The following is a 26,504-nucleotide window of genomic DNA, read 5'->3' on the forward strand; positions in this document are numbered from 1 at the left end:
CTATAAAGTTAGTAAACTATCAACCAATATTGATAATACAGCTACAGTCAGTGCATGTGAATTACTCACCATACTTCAAGCTCTCTACAGAGAATTATAATTCATAAATCAACTAAATTCTGTTTTAATTGTAAGGTTTCAAAAAATCAGTTCCGGTTTTCAGAGAAAGTTATTAGCTGGAGGATAAATGCACTGATAGTCCTATGTAACAAAAAAATTATTACCCTCTGGAGGTACAAATTTCAAAGTACCTTTACGTCCAGGATATTTGCAGTCTATTTTTCTATGAATTATGTATCTACAGCCTATCTTGATACATGAATGTGATACCTATTTTATTCCCAGTTTGAGAGAGTTATTTGTGGTTCATGAGAGAAAATTGCATCAAAAACATAACTCATGTAATATCAAATAATACCTGATACTATATGTTTCATTTTGATGGAATGTTTTCTTGCAGGACTCTTCTGAATGGTTCAGAGAGAATAGTTTTATCATTTCCAGTGAAGAAAATCAATGAACAGTGTAACAGTCTTAAGGAATAGGCTCTTATTCAGAAACAAAAAATGGCCAGGGCTCTTCAGGAAGAAATTGCTGTCTTTCTCCTGAGAAAGATGATGAATGAATCATAACAGCTTGAATTTTGCACATTAGTAGTATCTGCTTTAAAAAAAAAAAAAAAGAAAAAAGCTAATTTTGTTGCTGGAAATGAGTCTGAGATGGTTTAAATAACTACAGCTTGCCTGCAGTTATCTCTTGTGCCAGAAATGTGAAATAAAATAACTATTGTCATCACTTCTCTTTCTGTCTGTTAGATTAATTTTAGAGTTACGTATGAGACATAACAGTAAAAAGTGTCTCATGTAAGTGCAGATAAACATTGTTACATACCAAAAGCATTCCACAGATGTGGGTTGTTCTTGTCAATGTTATTTTGTATAGGAGAGGAGTAATTTCCTACCCACAACCTGCAGTTCCTTGGATGTTAGTTTTAATTCTATCTTTAAGTTAGCTCTTACTGATAAAATGAGTGTCCAATATGCCATGCCTGATGATAATTTCTGTACATTTATAAATCAAAGAGTAACTGATGAAAGTGAACCATATTCCAGTCACATTATGAAAATACTTCAAAGGATGATGCTTCCCATTCCAGTGACAGTAGTTTTAGAGCGTGTACAAAACCGTATCATCAGAATAGTCTTGGAAACAGTGAACAGTGCTGTCGCACATTAGATTTTTGATTACTGATGTGGTGTGACATGATGCAGGAATAAAATAAAGTTTATTAACTGTATACATGAGCAGAGAAGTTTGAGATCAATAAAGTGGAATTTACGTTAGAAGAATATGAAAATCTTATTTTCCTTTGTACCTGCAGAAATGGCATCCATAAATAATGTTTAGCACACTCTGGTTTATGCTGTAGATAGTACAACAAAAATGGCCTGTTCTCCTGCCTGAGATTAGATATTGGTTTCATTTGGTTTGGTATTCATACTTTGACTTTATCACATTTCAATGACTTTCAAGATGCTTCAAAGGTGAGATATTCTATTATTGAAAGTATTTACCCTGATCATAAAGCAATTGCATTCTCTTAGTCTCATATCTTTGTATCTTAATATAAAGTTCTGGTAAGACAGACTGACCCAAACTTCTTTGTATATGGTGCCTTTTTTTTTCTCTGAATAGAGGGTGATTATCAAGACTAACTTCTAAAAACTGCTCTACAGAGAAGATAAAGTGAAGCTGATTTTGTCACAGTCCTTGCTATGGGTCATGACTACTTCAAATTCCTGTACACAACATAATATGCACCTGTGCAGAGGCTTCAAGCTTCCTAAAACTATATACAGCAAACTGCCAAAATAACATAATTTCTGGTTTATGTTATTCTACCTTTTGTTTCTGCAGAATTTGCTAGGAAGTAAAAAACTAGTGAAGTTCAAGTGTCCAGAGTTTGACAGACAATATCAGGATTGATGAGGAAGAGCACACAGAAAGAGCCATGTTTAAGAAGTAAACCTGGTAGAGTTTAAAAATATGTATAAGATTGAACTGGTAAAGTCACAAATAATCACTGTTAGTAACATTAAGAATGAAAAAAATTTTAGTTGATCCAGCTGTTTATTTTCTATTATTAGAAAATTGTCACGGTTGTTAACCAGTAGCACAAATATGCTGGGTTGTGATTTTGTCTTGATGCAATGGGTTGCTCAGGTGCCTTGCCCAGGAAACAGATTACCATAGCCTTGCCCTGGAAATGCTTTTGGAGAATTGCGGGCTGATGACTTATGTTACAGGATATAGCATTTTATTTATGTTGAAATGTAATACAGTCTTAGAACAGACAGACCAGAGACCCCTATCCTTTCACAAAGTGAATATTTTAGGAGCCAAACGTACTTTCAACAGCTGTAGATCTCTGCAGTTGTGACTGTCTCTACTGGGTAACACCAAGAGAAGCCAATCAAAAGTCAAGACCTCTCTTGTGGTTTTTCATCCAGCAAAAGAGTTCAGCTTTCAGTGTTGGACAAGACCAAACACATTTTATTCAGAAAATCTTTCTAATGACATGTTTTATAGGCCCCAAAGAAAACCTGCTTCCTGATAGATATGTTCTCCAATGCTATTATTAGAGAACTAGAGCTATTATTATAGTTGGGAATGAAGTTGTATTAATTGATTGATTTTTGTAGCTGTTCTTGATAAGAAGTTGCTATGTAAATTGGTGTATGAATCTTGTTCTTTTTTTTTTTTTTTAATCACAATCCTGATTTGGAGAAAATACAGCTGAAGAAAATTAGTATCATCTGTATGGCAAAGTAACTGATACAGCTGGTATTATGTTATGATGTGCGTATTGCATCTTCAAATGTTCAGCAGCAGAGATTACAACTCCTAATTTGGTGTTTTATTCCATACAGAGAGTGTAATAGGCAGAGCCAGTATGTTCTCACTGTCTCTGTCACACACACTGCATATCTTCTGTTGTTTCTAATTTGAAATTACATTGATCTAGAATGAGAAATACTCTTTTATGTTCTTCATTACTCATGGGAATAAATATACTACTTCTCTGATAAATTTTTGTAGCCTTCTATTTATCTTTTAGCTCATAATGACAATATTTACATCAACACAGTCACATCAGACACATTCTCAAACAGTTCTTTCACCACAAAATGTCCTGTGGAGCAATTAATTTGTGCAATGAATGATTTTGGATAATCTAGTGGAGTACAAATATTACTCAAGTAAATAGCTAGATTTATTCACAAATGTACTTTGAAACAGTTAAAGAATGCTTTATCACCTCTTTACAGATGCTTATTTATTTGAAGGAATCTGTTTGTGATACTAAATTAACTTCTTAATATTTTGAATTGTTACTAGTAAGGAAGTATTCTCATTTTCTTCTGCCTCCCACAGAGGACATAGAGCTGAGAAACAAACTTTTAACATTTCTCCACCTGAAAGTAATTTCAACTCTTCTAAAGATGACAGTATTTGAATTGTATTTTATAAGAAGGCTTGTCTTAAGGTCAAAAAGGCAGCTGAATTCTTTTTTGTTTGGAGCTTGAGCAAAGAAATGCCGGGCTGTCACTTGTCACTTGCCTTCTTACAAACAGCCTTTATTCTGGGCCAAATTGTGCTCTGTATGCAGTGCCAATCTCTATAGTTCTGTCTTTATTGAAACAATATGTATTTAGATGAGAGCAAGTGAGAGCAATGACAACAGCACATTTTTATAGCCATGCCCTTAACCTGAGATCCTTAACTATATAGTTTGAGTACTGTTTGAGTTTGACAGGCTCCACAGAACAAGTAGAGACAGCTTGGCCTCTAGGAAACAAATCAGAAACCTCAGGTGGTGTGACTTATTCTTTGCTTACCCTAGACCAATTACTCACATCTATATCCTTAAAACCAAATGAAAATTTGAAGTGTTTATCCTCCATATCATTAATACTATGCCTATGTTGGCTGAATATCAAGGAATTCGGTAGGAAATGTGGAATGATTTGTATACATTCATATCCCAAGAAGATGAATGAGTCTTTATTTTGTAATTTATGACCCAAGATTGCACACTTCTATTCGGCCCTAAATGTATTTAAATATGCACATAATCATTTATGATCCATAGATCATATGCAGATGAATGGATGTTGTTGGAGGCCTAAAGTTCTCATTACTCTCTAAAAGCTGCAAATGGCTTCCAATCTCAGTTCTTCATCCAATGTAAAAGAATGAGTGCTCTCAGGACAAAAGCATTAAGTAAATATCAGAGAGAAATTCAAATTAATTATTAATGTACACTGAGCATGTAGAACCAAAGGAGGAAATTTCTGAGTGTTTAGATCTGCCTCCAGTGTAAAGTGAACAAGTATGGACATGAGTTAGAAGGACTTGTATCTGCAGGCATTGAGTTCTCTAAGTTAAATTAGTTCCTTGAATGATTTCAACAGCCAATGCAAGAGGTTTCTTTATGATGCAGGATTATTGTCATGGACTTTAGTCTTTCAGATTGAGGGAGTTCCCAGCTGTCCAAAACTTGTGCAAGGGGCTGTCAGTGGTCTCAGCCAAGGTTCCCCTGGCCACAAGCAGCAACCAGTAGAGTGGTGACTGAGAAGGGGGAAAGGGGCTCCACTGACCCAGGTGGGGCTCCTGTGATTGCAGGTTTGGGGGAAAGGGAGACATCTCCCTCCATCTCTTCCCCTCAGGGTGCCTGACCCCTGCCTGCTGCAGCATATGCTGCCCTGAAGGTCCTTGGTGGACAATTGTGTCCCTCTCCTCTAGCATGTGTGCTGATCCCAAGAAGGGAGCACACAGAGGGTTAACATTTCCCCATACCACAAATCAGTTTATCGTAAGTTGCACATCATTCTGTCTCATTTCCTCAACAAATAATACGTGTTAAAGTCTAGTAAAAACTTCTTCTGTATGAAACAATTTAGTACATTTTCACTTTGAGTAGGAGAAGGAGCCTTTTTGGATCTTCTTGTGCAATATATTTAGGTGATGTAATTGGTACACCACACAATGGAAATTATTTCATATTTGGGATTTATCTCTGAAGGACTAAATCAATGTTTTACCACAGGTTCATATTTGTAAACAAATTAGGAACAAATAGCTGTTTTGTTAGATAATCCAACCAAGCAAAACTTGAATTCATTTTCTTACTTGGAAGTTGACTGCTGTTGCCATGCAGAAAAGTGACTGTAATTTTGGCTTCAGGGATTTAGCTATATATGACATTCTTATTTACGTTTTCCTCTATCATCCTGTTGAACAACATCATCTGAAATAACTTGTTTAGACAGTTATGTAGCAAGTAAAGACATTGTCAGAGGTGGGATATATGAAATTTTGTTCCTGATCTAAATAATACATATTTATCTAAATATTATGCATCAAAAAGCAAGTCTGAGAATCTTGATTCCTTCCTGCTGGCTAAGGCTTGTGTTTAGAATATAGCACAGTGGCCAAGCACTCTATTAGATCTGGAAATTTATTCCATGCTCTGATATTGCTCAATTAATTAACCTTAGGCAACACATTTGTAACCTTTTGTCTCCCTTCTTGTTTTAGCATTGCAGTTTTCAGGACAGAATTATGTCCTATGGGTTTTCAGTACCTAGTAGGATGATCTCCTTTGTCTCCATATTCAGTGCTACAATTTAAATATCCAGTGTGATGACTGTTATATGATAATGCAAATAAAATATTGACTAGAATTCCTCTGATCACTCACTGTCTAAGAAAATGCAGGCACTTCTTCTACCACATGCTTTTCCCTTTTCTCACAATCCCAGTTATTCAATAGTGCACAGTCCACACTTAGTCTAGAGGCAAGGGAGTTTTATTAATTTACAGCTAATGCAATCTGAGAGTTACAGTCTACAAACAGTGGCAATGGTTGCAGCTGCCAAAAGCACCTGCTTTAAGAAAATCTTTCTTGGAGCTTCATATTAACCTAATTAGGACTGTAATTGAGTGATATAATGTAGTTTTTTCTAGAATAAGATTTACATCTTTAAAGCAGTATTTCATAATATTCCTATTAAAAAAAATAATTGTGTACCTCATTCCTCCTTAATGAATACAACACTTTTATAGTACAAGTTTTGAGTAGTTCTGCTATGAACATTTTGTTTTTATCTCATGTAAGCTGAACATATCCCATTGGTTTTAATTGGTTTTAATCTATCAGGCTACAAAATAAGATCATACACTACGTAGTCTATTGTAGTTTAAATTGCCATGGTTTCTTGGTCATCCTACCAAGCAGTTCTGTTTGCTTCACATACTTTTCAATTTTCATCTCCTTTCAAGTTTCATCTTCTGATAATGATATGAGACAGTGAGTTTGGTTCTTCACCCCTGTAAGGAACTTCACTAGAATACTAGATTGTGGAAATTCCAAGAAATTCCAATCCCTCTTGTGAAAATTGAGATTAATGCAAATCATTCTTCATATTAATACTCTCAGACTAATTTTATGGGCAAGCAGTGTTAGCCAATCTCTCATAACTGACTATAGTTCCTTGTGTTTTTGCAATGGTTCTTAAATATACAGAATAAAATGTCGATCATATAAAGGGCATTATCGTCACCTTTGGACAGGAACAACTGGACTGAAGTAAAAAAAAAAATATTTTTTAGTATAGAGCAAATGAAATGTTCTTGTTAATACCATCTTACTTAGGGGACTGTAAACAGCAATGAGTTCAAATGCATATACCCTCAACTGCATAGAACATTTCACTCAAGCTTTATATGCAATAGCGTCGCGAATGGGTGATTTAGACCACTTAAAGAACCACTGTCAAAGGTATCAGCAAAAGTGGTTTTATTGAAATATGATGTTGTAAAAGTGCAACTTAACAAAGTTCAATGGCAAGGTTCACTCTATTACTTACTGCACAAAGGATATAACAATTATTCAAAACTACCAGGACAAAAATCGAAGTTACCAAGGCAAAATTTTAGTGCACTATAATACAAGGTTATGCACGATATCAGTCTCTTACCAAAGATGTGCAGTTGGTAAGAATTCTCTCTGCTTCGAGGAGCAATCTTGAGAGGCATTCCAGCTCAAGGAGAGATCACCACCATACAGCTAGCTGTTTAGCAGGGAGAGCTCGAAGAAGGCTCGCTTAGGCAGTCATATTCCATATTTATGGAATAAAGTGGTTGGCTTGTAGTCAAATTACATGTGATGGAAAAAGTATGCATGAAACTCCTTGTACCCACAACTTTCTTTGTTCCTTGATAAATGAGTCTTGGAAAAGCCACCTGTTATTCATGTGTTAATTGCATGACCAGTGTTCCAAGCTCATCTGCATTGATGCTCACCATGTCACTCTGTTCCTTTGTGGGTTTTCAGAGAACAGATTGGAACGAGAGAAGTTCTTAATCCGGTTACAGCTTAGGCCTTTACCTCTTTTGGAGCCGATACCAAAGTACCACTAGTTTGGTGAAGGAGTCGAGTGCATCTGTCACAAATAGGAATTTGCAGTCACAACTATTTAGTTAAGAAACGGAAATGCAGCATGTGAATGAAAATTAACCTCCAGAAATTGACATTCTAATGTAAAACAGAAAATTCCTCACTTGCGGTATTTAGTTACCAAATTATATATTTGAATAACTTTGAACTACAAATAAACTGAATAATTGTTCCATTTACAGCAAATCTTAAAATGGAACATGTCAGATTATTTCCTGTGTATTATTATATAAGTTTGCCTTTAATGTTTTAGATTGATTTTTTGATGCATGTTGATTCAAGTGAACTATGAAAAGCAAATTATCATGCACTCTTGTTGCTAGTAAAGTTTCAGAGACGTATTTTTATATCTGTACTCTAGCTGAAGTCTGGAACAGGCTGGCACAGACACAGTAAATATGTAATTTTGCTATCATTAATGAAATCCAAGGGGAAAAGAAAAAGCTCTTTGTAGGAGGATAGAAACAAATTCAGCCTTTCAACATAGCAGTGGTTTTCCTTTTTTTCCCTGACTGCCTCAAGGAAGGAAAAATGTTTTTTGTGGAAATAGCTTTGTAAATGGTATAAATAGCATGTGTAAAGAGAAGCTCTAAGAATTTTCTTATACTAAGCCCAACATATTTATATGTTAGTTTTGAGACATCACCTACAAAGACTGATGATATACAATGTGTGAAATGATGCAGGGTGAAGCAAAGGCTGGAGCCATTATGAGGTAGTCTTCTTCATAAAGCACTGAAATAGACCAGGAGGGATGTGTTTCATTTCCTCAGTGGTCCATCATTACGTTTCATTAAATTTTGTCAGGGTCTGGGTTTTGTATTTTCCTATGTCTGTAGGTGCTCTAACTGGCTAGAGTAGACTTCTTCCCATCCACCGGGTTTTGGGCAACATTTGACACCTCAGACAGGGTTTGTTCTTCCCTCTTTTTCCACAGGTCTGAGCTTAAAAGCAAAATGTGAATGTTATTACTGATCTCACTTGAGGACAAGCAGGCTGGCAGAACAGGATGACCAGAGTTTCAAAGAAATTCAGAAGCCCACTAATATGTGGTCTTAATGATAGCAAATTCTTTCAACACTATGACAGTTTTTTTCTTAGCAGATCTGGAATAAGCTCTGTTTATAAAATACCAAAGTCTGAAACTGATAATTAGTTTTCATAAGCAAATCAATAAAATTCTTTTGTACTAATTAATACATGAATTCTAGGTAGCACCAGATGTCAAATATATATGGAGTTTGACCCTTAGCATGATTTAACATTAAGTATTATTTTTATGATAACAGTATCAGAGGTTTCCTTCAGACTGCCTTGCCTCCTGCAGATTTCTGTATAAATGCACACACAGGCCAAGAACAGCTGGAGAAGCAAAGCTGGGTGTGATTATATACAAATTTGTCTGCTAATAACATTGTTTCCCAAGGGGGGGAAAAAAAATTGTTGCCATCAAATTGTGTTTCAGTGTTGCAATTATTCATGACAATCTGTGGCTCAAATCCTGGAAATATTTTGGAATGTAACTGTAGAGTATACTTGCTTTGAGAGAACTGGAGCCTAATTGTTTATATTACATTGGTGCTTGCACACTCCATCCATACACTGCATGTAATATGATCTTGTGAAAACAAATTACCTGTTTTTTTCAATGTAAATATTTTTCATAACAGATCAAAGGAAAAAAACTGAAACATTATAGAAGTGGTTCAAAATAAAATGGTTTTGAAGATCACTAAAATTTATGTGTCATTTGTTGTGCCACAGGTGCTTCTAAGTTTTCAGGTTATATTCTCGATTATTATCACCCACCCTACCAGCTGGCTCTGTATTTTACACAAATATATTATGTACCACCGACTCTAACTTACCACAAACCTAAAGTCACTGGATATTTTTTGCTAACTTGAGTACTTTTCTTTCCAATTTTACTTGAAATCTTTTCAGCTGGTAAAACTGCCAAATAGCAATTATTTAAAAAAAAAAAAAAAAACCACCAAACAAAAAAAACCACACCACCACCAAAAAAATACAAATGTTACTGCTTTGGTTTTCTATGCTTGCTAGCTCTGCATGTGTTGGGGAGAAACAGTGAGGTGATTAGCCAAGTAATGACGGGTAATGAAGCAATACAGGACAGTAAGAGGATGCAAGACTGACGAGTGTGTTGGGAAGTGAGCAAGGTACAGACCCAGAATGGAGGAAGTAATTATGAACACGAAATATGATTGAGTTACCTTGCAAATGTGGTGTAAATGTATAAGACTATAAACGAAGGCAATGAGGCACTGCATTTAGAAGAATAATTCCTACCACAGTATTTCTATCATCTTATTTACTTTTTCAGATTTACACAGCCCTTAGGAAAGTTGCATCTTTAAGTGTCTTTTTGATACCTAGATGTTAAGCCCTCATATGTCCTGTACTGTTTGCTGCTTCATTGATAATCAGCTGTGAAGCCATATCTCCGCTGTAGTGAAATCCATTGCCAATCCACTGCCATTTCCTGTGTGACTCATGCCGTGTGGTTTTCCTGGAGGCAGGTTAATTGTACGGCTTTTCAGCTGAGTTCTGCCTCTTTGCATGCAATGGTTTCTTATCATGTCCCTTGTCAAGGGATGTAAAAAGGCCAAGTGACTACAGCTATTGCAAAAAGAGGTGTGGGAGTGAAGCGATTCAAGTAACAGGATGGTCTCTGCCACTCTCCGGTACTTTCTTCTTGTCAACATCTCATAGGGAGAAATCCCTAGACCTGCAGCAGGGATCTGAGCATACTCTCATGAGGCTGTACCAAAGGGGGGTGTCATAGTTCTGCACTCCAATACCTGATGTCAACCTGTGGTCATTCAATAGTTAATTTAGAGCATGAGCCCTGCCACCCTGGTTTTCCAGGGCGAGAGAAGGGAGCTGAGAGGGTCTTCAACTCTCCTTCCCCCCACAGTGAACCCCTTCAACAAAAAGTGTTGGTGCTGTTGCTGCCTTTAGCCTTTAAAATATCTGGGGGGAGTGGGGGTCCATGCAGTGGGACCCTGAAAATTTAATATGGACCATCCCATGTGCTCACAGTTATATGTCATTCTGCAGGGACAGAATCTTTAAGGATCCCTAGGAAGGTCTCCATAGTTCACAGATTCTCTCTGTGATACTCAAGAGTTGTGCTACCTGGCTCAAATCTTTGAATTTCTCTGTAAGTTGAGGTTATCCTTTTGCAGTCAGGTATTTTCCTTTCATAACTGATTTTTCTCAAATATAAATGTTCCATTTGTAGACAGCTTGGCCTTAGCCTAATTCTCTCAGGTTTCTTCCTGCTCTATAGCTAATATCATTTGTCGATTTAATAACCTGAAGTGACCTATTTCTCACAGGAGGTCTTGTACATACTCTTGTAAGTATCTATTTTCAACCCACAAATCATAAATCGTCCCCACTATACCCTGCAGTAAAGCCACTTTACAACTCTCATTCTTTTTATCTTCTGTAAATATTTTCAATCCAATTACCCTAATTATCCCAAGAATTTCCTGAGGCAGATCCTGTCCAGGTGCCCCCATAATGCTCTAGAGGTGTGCTTACAAATTTTAACACTGTGGGCACATTTGAATGAAGACCAGTCCGTTCATCCCATAGAGATTCCATATCCGTCATCTCTGGAATACTCACAGCTCTACTGGATCCCAGCAATTACACCAGGTTTTAAGAGATGCTATAAGGTCACTGCCTCCATTGGACTCCAGGACCTGGTGATTCCTTCTGCCCAGCTGTTGGAGCTCAGCCCAGTGTGCCTAGAGACCTGCAGGTCTCTCCTCCCCAGGCTGATGGATGCGGCTGTTGCTTTCCCAGTTGCAGGTTCATCCAGCAGCAAGGCTGCACAAAGAACTGACATGGCCAGCCTAGTACGGCTTGAAGTTTGCAAGCAAATTACACATACACAGCAACGCACATTGGGTTAGGAGAAAATTTAAATATTGTGGTTGCTCCAGTTGCTAGCACCAAGGCACAATGGCCCTGCGACGCACAGTCTCAGTGCACTTGCTGGTGCTTAGACTCTCATTTTCAGTTTCTGGCACTGCACACACATGGGTTTCTATGAACCGTGGTCTGACTCCATTTGCTGGCACTTGATTTAATTTCATGCCAGTCTCCCCAGCCACTAGTACTTAGATCCTCACTCATTCCAGCTGCTGGCACCACAGACACATATGCCCCTATGACCCATGTTCCAAATCCAGTTTCTGGCACTTGATTTACTTTACTACAGTTTCTCCAGTTCCTGGCACTTAGAAGCTGCTGCACTCACATATTGAATAGAGTGAAATTACACAGATAGTCAAGAAAGGATTTAACAAGAAGACAAGACAGACTGCAGTGATAAAGTGCAGGGCTCAGACAGACAAGTATACAGACCAGCAGCTGCTTACATGCAAGCAGCCTTTTTTATCCCCCTCGTCTCTATTTTCTCACACTTGCTCCTCCGCCATCAACCCAGATGCCCTCCTTTTCCCCACCTTTGCACCTTCCTCTAAACCTTCCATGATAAATTTTGCACAGGACCCCCCGGGTCTTCTTCAAATTTCCCATACTATGTTACTTTTGTTTCTCCCTTCTGATCAGCTGTGAAGTTGTCCTGGTTTTGGCTGGGATAGGGTTAAATTTCTTCCTAGTGCTGTGTTTTGGATTTAGTATGAGGAGAATGTTGATAACACACTGATGTTTTCAGTTGTTGCTAAGTGCCCTCCTAGTCCAAGGACAGCTCCTGTGCCTACTGACTGAGCTAGGTACACAAGATGGGAGGGAACATAATCAGGACAGCCAGCCCAGCTGGCTAATGGGGTATTCCATACCATGTGACGTCATGCTCAGTATATGAAGGGTAGGCGTGATCCAGGAAGTACCAATCGCTACTTGGTTATCGGTCAGCACGGGTGGTGAGCAATTGCATTGTGCATCACTCATTTTGTATATTTTATCATTATCATTATTATTCTCCCTTTTTTTCCCTGTTCTATTAAACTGTCTTTATTCAACCCACAAGTTTTTCTCACTCTTACTCTTCCGATTCTCTCCCCGTCCCGCTGGGGGTGGGGGGAGTGAGTGAGCGGCTGCGTGGTATTTGGCTGCCTGCCAGGTTAAACCACGACAGAAGTTCAAGCTGACCCTCTTCAAGGGTAGGTCTGTGAGTTTCCTGATGGCCCATCAGTCAATGGCTGGAGACTTCTGGTGGTTATTATTGCCTCCCATATCGCCTACCCACTTGTCAAGTTGATGTATCTGTGCACTTAATTTACCATGTTCCTTGTTATTCTTTTTTTCTTTTATACTTAATTCTCCTTAACCAGATCCAGATGAACCAGATCCTCTCACATTCCACACACCTGTTGCAGATATTGTGCACAGAGAAAATAAGAGAAGTTGTTAACTTAGCCCAGTTAATGACCTAGACTAAGGTTCTGCTTTGTATCATATTTGAATTATGAATTGTCATCCCATGGCAATATGCAGTAAAAGTGATTTTCCTACTTCTCTGATTAATGCCAGCTTTTCATGACCACAGGGTGCCAAAATACTCCTGAGTTATTGCAAGACAGGGATATTGAATCTATGAAATATCAGCAGCAAAGATCAAAGCAAAAATGTGGAAAAAATACCCCATCTGGTTCCTGAAATTATTGTTCCTGTGAATACTAACCATATTTAAAGATGGCTTACCTGCAAAGTAATCACATGGCACTGGACTGGTTTGTCTGCACATATCCGGATTATAGTATTGATACTAATAAAGTAATGAGGATCAAAGTGGGGAACAAGGCAAAGACAGCAAAAAGAATGATCTCTGGGGTGATCTTGTTTTGTATGAGGCCTTTTTACAGCTTCTACAGCAAAAGACATAATGCTACTTAATAAATTGTGCCCTCAGTGGAGTCTTTATGCTTTTCCATCTCAGAAAAAAGAGTCGCAGAGTTTCCCATTTGTATCAGTTAGCCAGGTATAAATGGCACCTGAAATGACAGAATAGCTTGTATACAAGTCCCGTTATGGTGATGATTTATCCTTTCATGCTTTCTTTGCTGCTGACACATTTATGGTTTGTGCGTAGCTCGCGCTTTGCTAACAGAGGGCAGAGGCTTCCTTAGGTCTGCCTTAAATCAGCACCATGGGAAGTAGCTAAACATTCCTCTTAATCACAGGGTCATTAATTAACATACAATGACAAGGGTGATATAACTTTGTGAAATGAGATGTACATGAACGACAAAAGCAACATGTTGTATAAAACCCAGGAAATATCAGCAGGAATTTTATCTTCTTTTATACTAGTCTTCATATGAACACTAGAATAAACTGAATTCATGTTACAGCCTACCTACAGTGACTACTACTGTACTGATTCTACATAGTTTCTAAATATATAGATGATTTTTTACTTCCTAAGTCTCAGCTAAAATCCAAGTAAAACTCTGTGGGGCATTTTTTTTAATCAAGGGTCTGTGTCATTTTCTTCATTATGGCAGCTGCTTTTAAACCTTCACTTTTTATTAGACTTTGATTTGGTATTAGTTGTAGTTCTTGCATATGTCTAATTGTTTAATTTCAAATATAGGAAAGAGATAATTTATATCTTTTTGCTCCTTAACGGTCCAGTTGTTCCCCTTAAATTCTGTCTCCTTTTGGATGATGTGTAGATAATACTTTGTTCTTGACTCAAATATAAGAGGGAGAGAAAAGCGTGGAATGGAAATAGCTCAGCAAATATTCTAACATCTTGCAGAGGTCTTCAGCACACCATACATGACAACTTTCAAATATATTCTTTATGAAGTCCTGTATGCATAGCTGTAAGCAACAGACCCATAAATTATCTACCCAAGATAAAATTGACCTGAGTACAGGATGTTTTAGTACTGCAGTCCACACTTATTGCAACTGGTTAGTCAGGATTCATTTGTTTGCAGGGTACACCTTGCCAATGGGTATGAATTTCTTGCTTATTCACTTTGATTCCAAGGCTAATGTAATCTCTCCCCCAGTACCTAGCTGTCAGACCTCTGATTTATTTGGATGATAATCTGATAACGGCTCCCTGCGGAGAGGCATTGTCATGCCATATCATACTCTCAATCCACTTGATCTCTGCCCTGTGGATTCTAATCAAGAAAGTAAAGTCACTTTGAATACCCTACCACTTTCTAATAACTTAATCAGTTTCTTTTAAAAAACATGAAACCAATTTTATAAGAAACTAATAAGTGAGGCTTGAAACAAATTTGTCAGATAATTTCTATGGATAATTCACTGAATTTTTTTGTTTGTTTATTCTCGTTTTTAATTTGCATTATACCATGAGCTAAGAAGAGACCATCATTGTCTATCAGACTACATTAACCAGCTTTGTTAATAATTTTCCTTGTGCCATTTTTTTCATTAATCTGCAAGGATTTCTTAAGAACTTGAAATACTGCAACTTTGGTGTCAATACCAGACTATATTAAATGGCTAATTTAAAGGGCTAGTGGGTGGATATCACTGAAAAAAGCTTCAGATGGGTGAAGGTTTGCATTCAGATTTGGTTGGTTGAAAGTATTCTTTGTTTTGGATGCTCACAGGGTTTGTTTGTTTTTTTTTTCCTACAGCCTGAAAAACACGTTTAGGAACAGTCTGAAAACATCTTCATTTTGGAATGAAAAATAGCTTGCCATGATGCTGGCTGAAGTTCTGGGTTATAATAAAAATTAAAAATCCAGATCTTTTAAAATAAGTGGAAAAAAAAATATTTCCAGAGGAGCTTCCCTGTGGGAAGGAATTTCTTATTATTTCCAGACTACTGTGTACCATGATAATGGATGGATTTACTGCTCAATATTTAGTTGATAACATGTATTTTATAAAATGAATTGCAAAAAAGGGTTCTAGGAAGGTTCCAGATTACTGGAAAAACATTGTAAATTATATAGTTACTCTTTAGAATCAAACTTCAAAAAAGTAGAATAATGAGTTCTTTGAATTAAGCATAGACAAGGAAATATTTCATTTGAAATATATTTCCATTTGAGATTTGAAATGCAGCAGTCTTCTAAAATTCAGATTTTCTTGAAATGGTCCTAAACAGGCAGGTGTTTTCAAAACTAATACTCCCATAACGACTATTAATGGATACCACTCAACAAAATTCAAGAGCAAAATACTTTTTATTACAGAAGCATGGAGTGACTCTGGTATGATTATACTAACCATTAGTCATACAAGTAATAAAGCACAATTTCTGCCTAAGAGAGTTTACTTCAAAGTAGACAAGGCATGCAATAAATGAAACTAGGAGAGATTATTATTTGCAAATGAGGAACCCAGGATAAGGACAAATAAATGACTTGTGCAAGACTGCACACATTCTACAAAGGCGCCGTAAAATACTTTAGTAGCATCCCAACTACCAGAGTCGGTATCTTGAGCATCTGAGTTTGCTGCTAGACACTCATGCTGGCATGTGAGCGTCTGAGTTTGCTGGTAGTCCAACTGGCTGGGTGAAATATGACAGACAGGTTGACTATTCCATTCTTGTACATTTCAATACTCCAATAGCTTTATTTTCACATTTTTATTTTATTTTCATTTTCAAGATACAAAGATTTAATTTATGCCTCTTTTCCTATTATGTTCTTGGTGTTTGGACTTTCATCTCTAAATTCACTTTATTGTTCATTCATAATCAAATCTGTTCAACCCCCTGATCTCAAGAAAGCTAAGACAGATCCACCTCATAGATCTGTAACTGCAAAGCAGTCCAAAGGTACCTGAGCTTGTTTAAAACTAGGTAATTCAAGTTCTGGCATCAGTCTAGTCATACGAGCACAGTGCTGAGTCTACCTAAAAAGGCCAGAGAAAAAGTGGAAATGGTTGCACACAGCCAACAAAGGCATCTCTCACCTTCACTGCTGTGACAATGATTAGACATATTTTTGTTTCAACAGCTTACTTGGTAAGTCAGGCTGCATAATTCACATCTGCCGATTGCCACAACACAGTTCCTTCCACGTAATGTTTTACCACTCAAACACTGAAACTTAAGAACATCAAGCAAAACCATCATAGATTATCATTTCTTGGGACTTCTCCTCTTCTTCCTTCTTCCTTTTTCTACTTTGCCTTTTCATCAGACCTGGAACAGGTCTTCCCATACTGAAGATTTAAGACCCTTTAAATAATACATTTCGAAAATTATGCTTTTTAGTACAAAGTTTGGTGCCCAAGATAGTGGGCATTGAAAAGAGATTTAGAGTATTTAGATAGAATTGTCCAGATAGAATTGTCCAAATAACAATACGGGATTGGCACACTAAAGACTTAGTATCCAGAATATTCTATCTCAGGTTTATTTCAAGATAGATTTAACACTTCCAATGTAATAGGTTTTAGAGTCCTGAACCCAAGGCTGACGCTGTCTTTATGAGTGCCCTAGGGAACTAGCTACAGAATGGTTCAAATTAAACACTGGCCCAATATAGTTCATGTTCTTCTCTGTCATAGGTGCTGAGGGATCTCCTGGGTGTTGAAAATTTGAGGTTGGGAGAAAGAAATGAACTTGAGTCTCCTCTCCCATAGCAAGTAGTCTGTTATAGGAAAAGTAGCTGCTACCAAAGTAATGGAGCACCTTCCTGTTGATGTGGTTTTTAGGAGTGCTCTGAAACTCTAAGGCATTTAATTTGAAGTCTCTTTCTGAATCCTAGATAGTTCTTGATACAGAAGTAGGTATACGTCCAGAGATGCATGACAGTTCAGTGGCATACACAGAAGCGTCTAGAGAATTTTAATGCAGAAGGAAAGTGTTAGGGGAATCTAAGTAAGCAGGTCAGTAGAAGTAAGTTACGAAACTAAAGAGCAATTTTGGAATTAGGTGGATTTCAGGGATCCTAGACCCTGCTGTATTTGTCATCACAGGCTTTTAGTCTTCTAACTGATTTGCAGCTATCCTCAGTATATCTTAAATCTGTAGTTATGATCTAATTTGTATACCTCTTGCAGCATAAATTGATGATGTTTCTGAGTTCCTTGGGGTTTTCAGCAGGTTTTTGTTGTTGTGGGGTTTTGTGTGAAAAATGCTTGCTTGGATGGGTATGGTTTCATATTCTAGTTTACAGTATGTGATTTTTTAAAGTGCTGTATGTCACTCCTGAGGCTCACTGAGACAGATGAAATGGAAAGCTTACTAGAGATATCTGAGTTTAACAAACTGGGTTAAAATTCTGTCTTGCTGAAATACTATTTTATTTTATTTAAATCACTTTGCCATCTGTTTCCTTTAATTCTTCTCAAAAAGACTTACCTCACTGGGTGCTTTTCACTAGGCCATCATAAATTTAAACTCCAAATTCCTACTTTTCCTGGTACAATTCAATCCAAGTTACTCTGTCCTAGTATATTTCATCAGATTCTATATCTTAGTGCATCAGATATAGACATATATTTAATTTAAGGCAAACGTGAATATGTTGGACATTGCACATACAAATATCAATGCAGACTTGCTTACTTGCTTACGTGGCTTCAGTATGCCATCTCCACGATTCCAGTGTACCAGTTATGAATTTGGGGAATATGAACTAGTTTTTAACAGCTTCCTGAAGCATTTTTAGCCACTGGATTCACATAAAGAAGTCACATTTTTTTGAGGTCACAGATAAACAGAGCTCTGTCTTGTGCTGTCCAGTTTGGTTATCTTTTGATAGTGGGTGTAATGTACTTTGGCAGCTGCTGACTGCAACATCTCTGAGTTTCTCCATATTCATCTTAAGATAAGCTTCTGTTAGCAGGACAGTTTGTAAATCCTTTCTGAACATCACAAGTCTTTCAAGAGCCAGAATAGGCAATTTTACTGGCATATTTGACCTCACCTGGCAAAGAAGGGGATTTAATTAATAATAACAGTTAAACAGCACACGTGAGCTCTGTGCTTATAAAGAGCCCTCTGAATCAATGGAGTTATTTACACCAATCAGCTGAAGTCAGAATTTGGTTCTACTATAATGCAGAAACAGTATCTCTGTAACATTATGATGGAATGATCTTCCTGGGGATAATCCAATTGACCTAGATCTCTAAGGAAATTAAGCACTGAAGCTAAGTGCCACAATATCGATCTTTTCAGGGATGGAGCTGACATTCACATTACTGCATTATCCTGCCTCTTTTACCATATGTGAAGAACATTCAGTGCCCCAGAAAGATTATCAAAAAATTCCCTAAGCTTAAGATATCTCTTCTTAAGGAAAGGAGATAGTTATGGGGAACCAATCAACAGAAAACTCTGAAAAGGTGGAAGAGTCAACTCCAATGCCTCAGCCTCTGTCCTCTCAGGATCTGCACCCTGCAACCTTCTGTTCATGTCCAATTAAACAAGCACATCTTTGCCTTTTTTTTAATGGAGAATTAAGAAGGATTCCCTCTTCCTCTTTAGAATATGAGTGGAGGAATCAGTGTAGGAACCACTGGTTATTTTCTTTATTATTTTAGTTTAGGGTGTTTAGATTTTTACCTGGGTCTGGGGAAATTAATGTCAATTTTTCACCATTTCCATAGAGGATTCGAGAACAGATCTTCCCTCACACTCTGTCACAGAATTCCAAGTCTCTTATTTGGGGATCTGAAGTGAGGGATTGCAAGTAGTCCCTCCCCACCTTGAATGCTGGATTAGGAGATGCAAGTCTGAATCCTTTCAGGAAAAAGAGAGATTCGAACTTTTCGGCCCAGTATTATAGGTGTTCTGCACACTTGAATATTATTGTCCTGGCTGGGCTGGGACGGAGCTAACTTTCTTCCCAGTAGCTGGGGTGTGCTCTGTTTTGGCTTTGGTATGAGAGGAACGTTGATGGCCCATTGATGTTTTGGTTGTTGCTGAGTGGCGCTTGCACTGGGGACTTTTCAGCTTCCCATACTCTTGCCAGGTGCACGGGAAGCTGGTGGGGGGAGCATAGGCGGGGTGGTTGACCCAGCTGGCCAATGGGGTATTCTATACTGTGTGACGTCATGGTCAGTATATAATTAAGAGGCATGGTCCAGGAAGGGGGGGGTTTCGCATCTTGGGACATGCTGGACATCAGTTGGCAAGTGGTGAGCAGTTGCATTGTGCATCGCCTGCTTTGTATATTCTGTTATTGTTGTTGTTATCATTGTTATTATTACTGTTCTACTTTGTTTTATTTCCATTATTAAACTGTTTTTATCTCAACCCGCGAGTTTTTCTACTTGTGCCCTCCCGATTCTCTCCCCGATCCTACCGGAGTGGGGGGGTAAGTGAGCGGCTGCATGGTGTTTAGTTGCTGGCTGGGGTTAAACCACAACAATTATATAAAAGGAGACCATCATATTTCCCTTCCATTATTTTAAAATGTGGCATTAGCGGTGAGAGATCCAACCCTGCCTGTCTCTGCCGGAGGTGCTGTGGAAAGACCAGATTAAGACTCTCACTGGATTTAGGATAAGAATTGCAAATTTCACCATATTTTTCTCACACTTAAGTACTAGAAAGTTACTGAAATACCTAATTCTCCCAAAACAAAGTGGCTTGTCTCATCCTGGCATTTTGACAATGCTACAAATTGCAACTGGTTTGGTACAACTCCGTGCATAAGAGGCAGCTAAGGCCTCTGTTTGTTTGTTTGTTTGTTTTGGAAAGATGTAGACAAATGAACTAGTTGCTGAGTGGCTAGATGCACCACCTGTGATATGTAAGTCTACATGCACACTCCTGACCTTCTTTCATTCAGAAAAAGTCAAATTGCATTGATTCTTACCAGGAAGCAAGAGTTTACAGATCGTAGTTACTACAAGTTCACACACCTCAATTTGGCTCATGTTAACTTTTCCTTTAGGAGTTTAAAGTTTCTAGCTTTCATACAAATTCTCTGCTGGAGCTGGGCTCTTGCTTTTTCTTTGGTAATAATTACATCTAAATATATGCTATTTTGCTTAGGTAAAAAATAAATTACACAGGAAAAATATATCTCCAAATCTTGATAGTAAAATTGCATTTTTGCAATTTTTTTCGATAACTACTGATGGGAAACACAACAGATTGCAGCTCAGGAACAAAATAAAACACATATCTGCGCTGCAGTGACTAATAGCCTATGCTGCCTTCGAAAGAAACAAGTTTATCACTTTATTAAATACATTTGGATATTAAAACTTCTACTTTTTTCAGGGACTCCAAATCAAAGAAAAAAATAAACAAGGTATATCTCAACTTAAAATCTGTTCTGTCAACCATAGCTGACTGTCCTCACAACACAGACAGATGTCTGGAGTTGTGTGCTAATTTTGGCTGGGATAGAGTTAATTTTCTTCATAGTAGCTGGTATGGGGCTATGTTTTGGATTTGTGCTGCAAATAGTGTTGATAATACAAGTGCATCTATACCAATGCACGCAGCATGGGCGGCAAACAGGAGGAGCTGGAAGCCATTGTGCAGCGGGGTAGCTATGACTTAGTCGCCATCACGGAAACATGGTGGGATGAGTCGCATGATTGGAGTGCTGCAATGGACGGCTATAAGCTTTTCAGAAGGGACAGGCGAGGAAGGAGAGGCGGTGGAGTAGCCCTGTATGTTAGGGAATGCTTCGACTGTCTAGAGCTCGATGGTAGTGATGACGAGGTCGAATGCTTGTGGGTAAGGATGAGGGGGAAGGCCAACAAGGCAGATATCCTGCTGGGAGTTTGTTATAGGCCACCTAGCCAGAACGAGGAGGCAGATGAAATATTCTACCAGAGGCTGGCAGGAGTCTCCCAGTCGCTAGCCCTTGTTCTCGTGGGGGACTTCAACTTTCCGGACGTCTGCTGGAAATACCACACGGCAGAGAGGAAACAGTCGAGGAGGTTCCTGGAGTGTGTGGAGGATAACTTCCTGACGCAGCTGGTAAGCGAGCCCACCAGGGGAGATGCCTCGCTTGAACTGCTATTCACGAACAGAGAAGGGCTGGTGGGAGATGTGGTGGTCGGAGGCCGGCTTGGGCTTAGCGACCATGAAATGGTAGAATTTTCGATACTTGGTGAAGTAAAGAGGGGGGCCAGCAAAACCGCTACCATGGACTTCCGGCAGGCGGACTTTGGCCTGCTGAGGACACTGGTCGAGAGGGTCCCTTGGGAGACAGTCCTGAAGGGCAAAGGGGTCCAGGAAGGCTGGAGGTTCTTCAAGAAGGAAGTCTTAAAGGCGCAGGAGCGGGCTGTCCCCATGTGCCGCAAGAAGAACGGGAGGGGAAGGCGACCGGCCTGGCTGAACGGGGAGCTCTGGCTGGGACTCAGGGAAAAAAGGAGAGTTTATCACTTGTGGAAGAAGGGGCAGGCAACTCAGGAAGAGTACAGGGATCGCGTTAGGTCGTGCAGAGAGGAAATTAGAAAGGCAAAAGCCCGTCTAGAACTCAACCTGGCCACTGTGTGAGAGACAACAAAAAATGCTTTTATAAGTATGTTAATGAGAAAAGGAGAGCCAAGGAGAATCTCCATCCTCTATTGGATGCGGGAGGGAACGTTGCCACCAAGGACGAGGAAAAGGCTGAGGTACTCAACGCCTTCTTTGCCTCAGTCTTTAGTAGTCAGAGTGGTTATCCTCAGGGTACTCAGCCCCCTGAGCTGGAAGACAAGGACGACGAGCAGGATAAACCCCCCATAATTCAAGAGGATGAAGTTAATGACCTGCTATGCCACCTGGACGTTCACAAGTCTATGGGTCCGGATGGGATCCACCCGAGGGTACTGAGGGAGCTGGCGGAGGAGCTTGCCGAGCCGCTCTCCATCATTTACCAGCAGTCCTGGTTAACTGGGGAGGTCCCGGACGACTGGAGGCTCGCCAATGTGACTCCCATCTACAAGAAGGGCCGGAAGGAGGATCCGGGGAACTGCAGGCCGGTCAGCCTGACCTCGGTGCCGGGGAAGATCATGGAGCGGTTGGTTTTGAGGGTGCTCACGAGCCATGTCCGGGACAACCAGGGGATCAGGCCCAGCCAGCACGGGTTCATGGAAGGCAGGTCCTGCTTGACCAACCTGATCTCCTTCTATGACCAGGTGACTCGCCTAGTGGATGAGGGAAAGGCAGTGGATGTGGTCTACTTGGACTTCAGTAAGGCCTTTGACACTGTCTCCTACAGCATTCTGCTAGAGAAGCTGGCGGCTCACGGCCTAGACAGGTACACTCTTCGCTGGGTAAAAAACTGGCTGGACGGCCGAGCCCAGAGAGTTGTGGTGAACGGAGTTAAATCCAGTTGGCGGCCGGTCACGAGCAGTGTTCCCCAAGGCTCAGTACTGGGGCCGGTCTTGTTCAATATCTTTATCAATGATCTGGATGAGGGGATCGAGTGCTCCCTCAGTAAGTTTGCAGACGACACCAAGTTGGGCGCGAGTGTTGGTCTGCTCGAGGGTAGGAAGGCTCTGCAGAGGGACCTGGACAGGCTGGATCGATGGGCCGAGGCCAACTGTACGAGGTTCAACAAGGCCAAGTGCCGGGTCCTGCACTTCGGCCACAACAACCCCAGGCAACGCTGCAGGCTTGGGGAAGAGTGGCTGGAAAGCTGCCCAGAGGAAAAGGACCTGGGGGTGCTGATTGACAGCCGGCTGAACATGAGCCGGCAGTGTGCTCAGGTGGCCAAGAAGGCCAATGGCATCCTGGCCTGTATCAGAAATAGTGTGGCCAGCAGGAGTAGGGAGGTGATCGTGCCCCTGTACTCGGCACTGGTGAGGCCGCACCTTGAATCCTGTGTTCAGTTTTGGGCCCCTCACTACAAGAAGGACATGGAGGTGCTGGAGCGTGTCCAGAGGAGGGCAACGAAGCTGGTGAAGGGCCTGGAGCACAAGTCTGATGAGGAGCAGCTGGGGGAACTGGGGTTGTTTAGCCTGGAGAAGAGGAGGTTGAGGGGAGACTTCATCGTGCTCTACAACTACCTGAAAGGAGGTTGTAGCGAGGTGGGTGTTGGTCTCTTCTGCCAAGTAACTAGCGATAGGACAAGAGGAAATGGCCTCAAGTTGCACCAGGGGAGGTTTAGATTGCACATTAGGAGAAATTTCTTTACTGAAAGAGTGGTCAGGCCTTGGAACAGGCTGCCCAGGGAAGTGGTTGACTCTCCATCCCTGGAGGTATTTAAAAGGCGTGTAGATGAGGCGCTTAGGGACATGGTGTAGTGGGCATGGTGTGTTGGGTTGACGGTTGGACATGATGATCTTAAAGGTCTTTTCCAACCTGTATGATTCTATGATTTCTATGAATACAGGGATGTTTTCATTACTGCTGAGCAGTGCTTACACAGAGTCAAGGTCTTTTCTGCTCCTCACACCATCCCACCAGCGAGTAGGCTCGGGGTGCACAAGAGGTTGGGAGGGGACACAGCTGGGACAGCTGACCCCAACTGACCAAAGGGATATTCCATACCATATGACATCATGCTCAACATATAAATCTGGGGGAAGAAGAAGGAAGCGGGGGGACGTTTGGAGTTACAGTGTTTGTCTTCCCAAGTAACCATTACGCATGATGGAGCCCTGCTTTCCTGGAGATGGCTGGACACCTGCTTGCTGATGGGAAGTAGTGAATGAATTCCTTGTTTTGCTTTGCTTGCGTGCGCGGCTTTTGTTTCACCTATTAAACTGTCTTTATCTCAACCCATGAGTTTTCTCACTTTTACTCTTCTGATTCTCTCCCCCATCCCACCAGGGGGGAGTGAGTGAGCAGCTGTGTGGTGCTTAGTTGCCGGCTGGGGTTAAACCACAACAAGTTTTTATGTACTAGAATGTTTCGTTGTAAATAAGGACAAAATAGCATCTTTTCAATCAAGATTGAGAAGGCAAATTTAGTTAGCATTTAGGAAACAAAAAAGATGCATTTAGTAAGCTTGTAGGATACAAACAGTTGTATTTTGCTCAGCACATATCAGTACCTCATTGAATTTATTTTAAGCATTATTAGTTATATTGTGGAAATAATATAATTTTCTTCACAGTTCATGGCACCTCAGTAGTACAGGGACAACTTTTATCGGAGATGAGCCCTGTCCCCAGCTTACAGCTAAAGTCCAACCCCTCTGTGGGCAGCCACCTGTACTGTTGCCCTGTCACACCCCTCTCCTGATCACATGGCCTGTTGTGATTGACTGGCAGGACCAGCCAACCCACTTCCAGTTTACCTGGAAGTACATCAGACCAGGAAGTTCCTTCAGCTATGTACACAGGGTTCCCCATTTTGTTTTAGCCACCATTTTATGGCAGGGAGCTGCCCTTTTGTTAAGTGTTTTCATGCCGCTCTGTGATTGACTGATGGACGTTTCTTGGCACTGTCATACCCGTGTGTTCTTAGGCAGCCCTGTGATTGGCTGCAAAGCCCTGTGTTTCTACAAAGACACAGTCAGGCAGCGGGAAACAGTCAGACTGGATGGCATCAGTAATCAGGGGTTTAGGCAACGCCCAGTTCTGACAGAGCAGCAGGATTGAACTTCTGGGATACCTCCACAGTGATCTGTTCTTTCAAGAACAGCATGAATTTAAAAATTAAGCCAATAAGCAGCAAAGTCAGCTTTTGCTGGGTGGGCTCCCCAGCACCAGGATCCTCCAAGCTGGTTATTACCTCTGCCTCATTATTTGTGAAGAAGGTGCAGGTGACACCTGGAGTGCATTTGAAGTACGCTGATGCATTACTTACTTTCAACACTAAATACGCAGGGGACCACATGGGCAAAGTGTTTGGCATATTGGCTGGCAGTTGTGTCAAGAATCAGGAAAATTTATTTCTGGAACAGCTGCCGAATCTTGATATTACTGGGTTCATAGATAATGATTCTTTTTACAATAATTATGCTAGGAACCCGTTCAATGTTGAGGTATAAATTTTGTGGCCCTGTATGTGGATGGTGAGGAAAGCCCAGCAAAACCACTGCAGCCTGATCTTAAGAATGGCTCCTGTGTGAAAGAATACACATGGATCATTCAGATGATTGGCGGCCATATGAAAAACTATTCCCTGCTAGTTGACAGGTAATAGTTTTCCCCTCGCTGTATCCTGTTCGCCTTTGCCCTGTCTCCAGACCAAGAATGTGCTGATCGTTATTCCCTGATGAAAACATGAAACTTGAGAGCAGAAGTACGTTTTGCTGAGGCCTTGGCCACCACTGTTAATATGATCACATATGGTGTGTTTAACAACATGATAGAAATTAAGCAGAAGAGACGTGCTATTCTACTACATGTGAGGATGGACACCAAACAGCTCTCTTGGTTTTTTTTTCAGCAGATCCTTTGGCAGGGAAACATTTCTAGATATATACCCAAGCAAGTGGCTCCCTGGGCGCATGTTTCTCCAAGACCAGCGAGCGTGGTTGTGAATAAGAATCCACATAGGCAACCTGGAGAGCACTGGCTAGCAATTTGCCTGGCATAGCAGAATTTTTTTACTCATACGGCTACCCTCAAAAGACTGCTCTCTTTCCTGAAAACATCATGTCCTTTTTAAAACACAACACTGTATATTGCTTTCCAGGGGAAGGAACTTCAACATCCCCCCTCCACGGACGGTAGATACCACTGTGTCTTTTTCCTACAATGTAACAAGAGACTACTTTCTGAATAGCCTTTAAAATTGTATTCTAGCAATTTAGTAGAAAATGACCAGATAGTTATGCATTTTGTAAAATATGAACGTGGAGCATTCCCTGTGAACAAAGCCACTCGAAATATGTTCCACAAGACCCAATCATGCATCTCTTGTAATGATTTTCAGAAATGTATTCTTTAAATAAAACTTACAATGCAACTAATGGGCTCTGTGTGTGTTCTTTAACCACCACCAGCAACAACTTTTTTTTTTACTCTGCAGACAACAAAGTTTCAGAATGTTATGAATCTTTATTTTCAATGGTAAAATTCACATGGTGAGCCACTGGGCTTTAAGTATCTTTCTTTTCTTAGGTGGTCCATGTGGTGCTTCTCAGTCCCCCTCAGTCATTTTTAGTTGTTCCAAGAG

The sequence above is a fragment of the Calonectris borealis genome, chromosome 8 (genome assembly GCF_964195595.1).
Source record: "Calonectris borealis chromosome 8, bCalBor7.hap1.2, whole genome shotgun sequence".
Taxonomy (NCBI): Eukaryota; Metazoa; Chordata; class Aves; order Procellariiformes; family Procellariidae; genus Calonectris; species Calonectris borealis.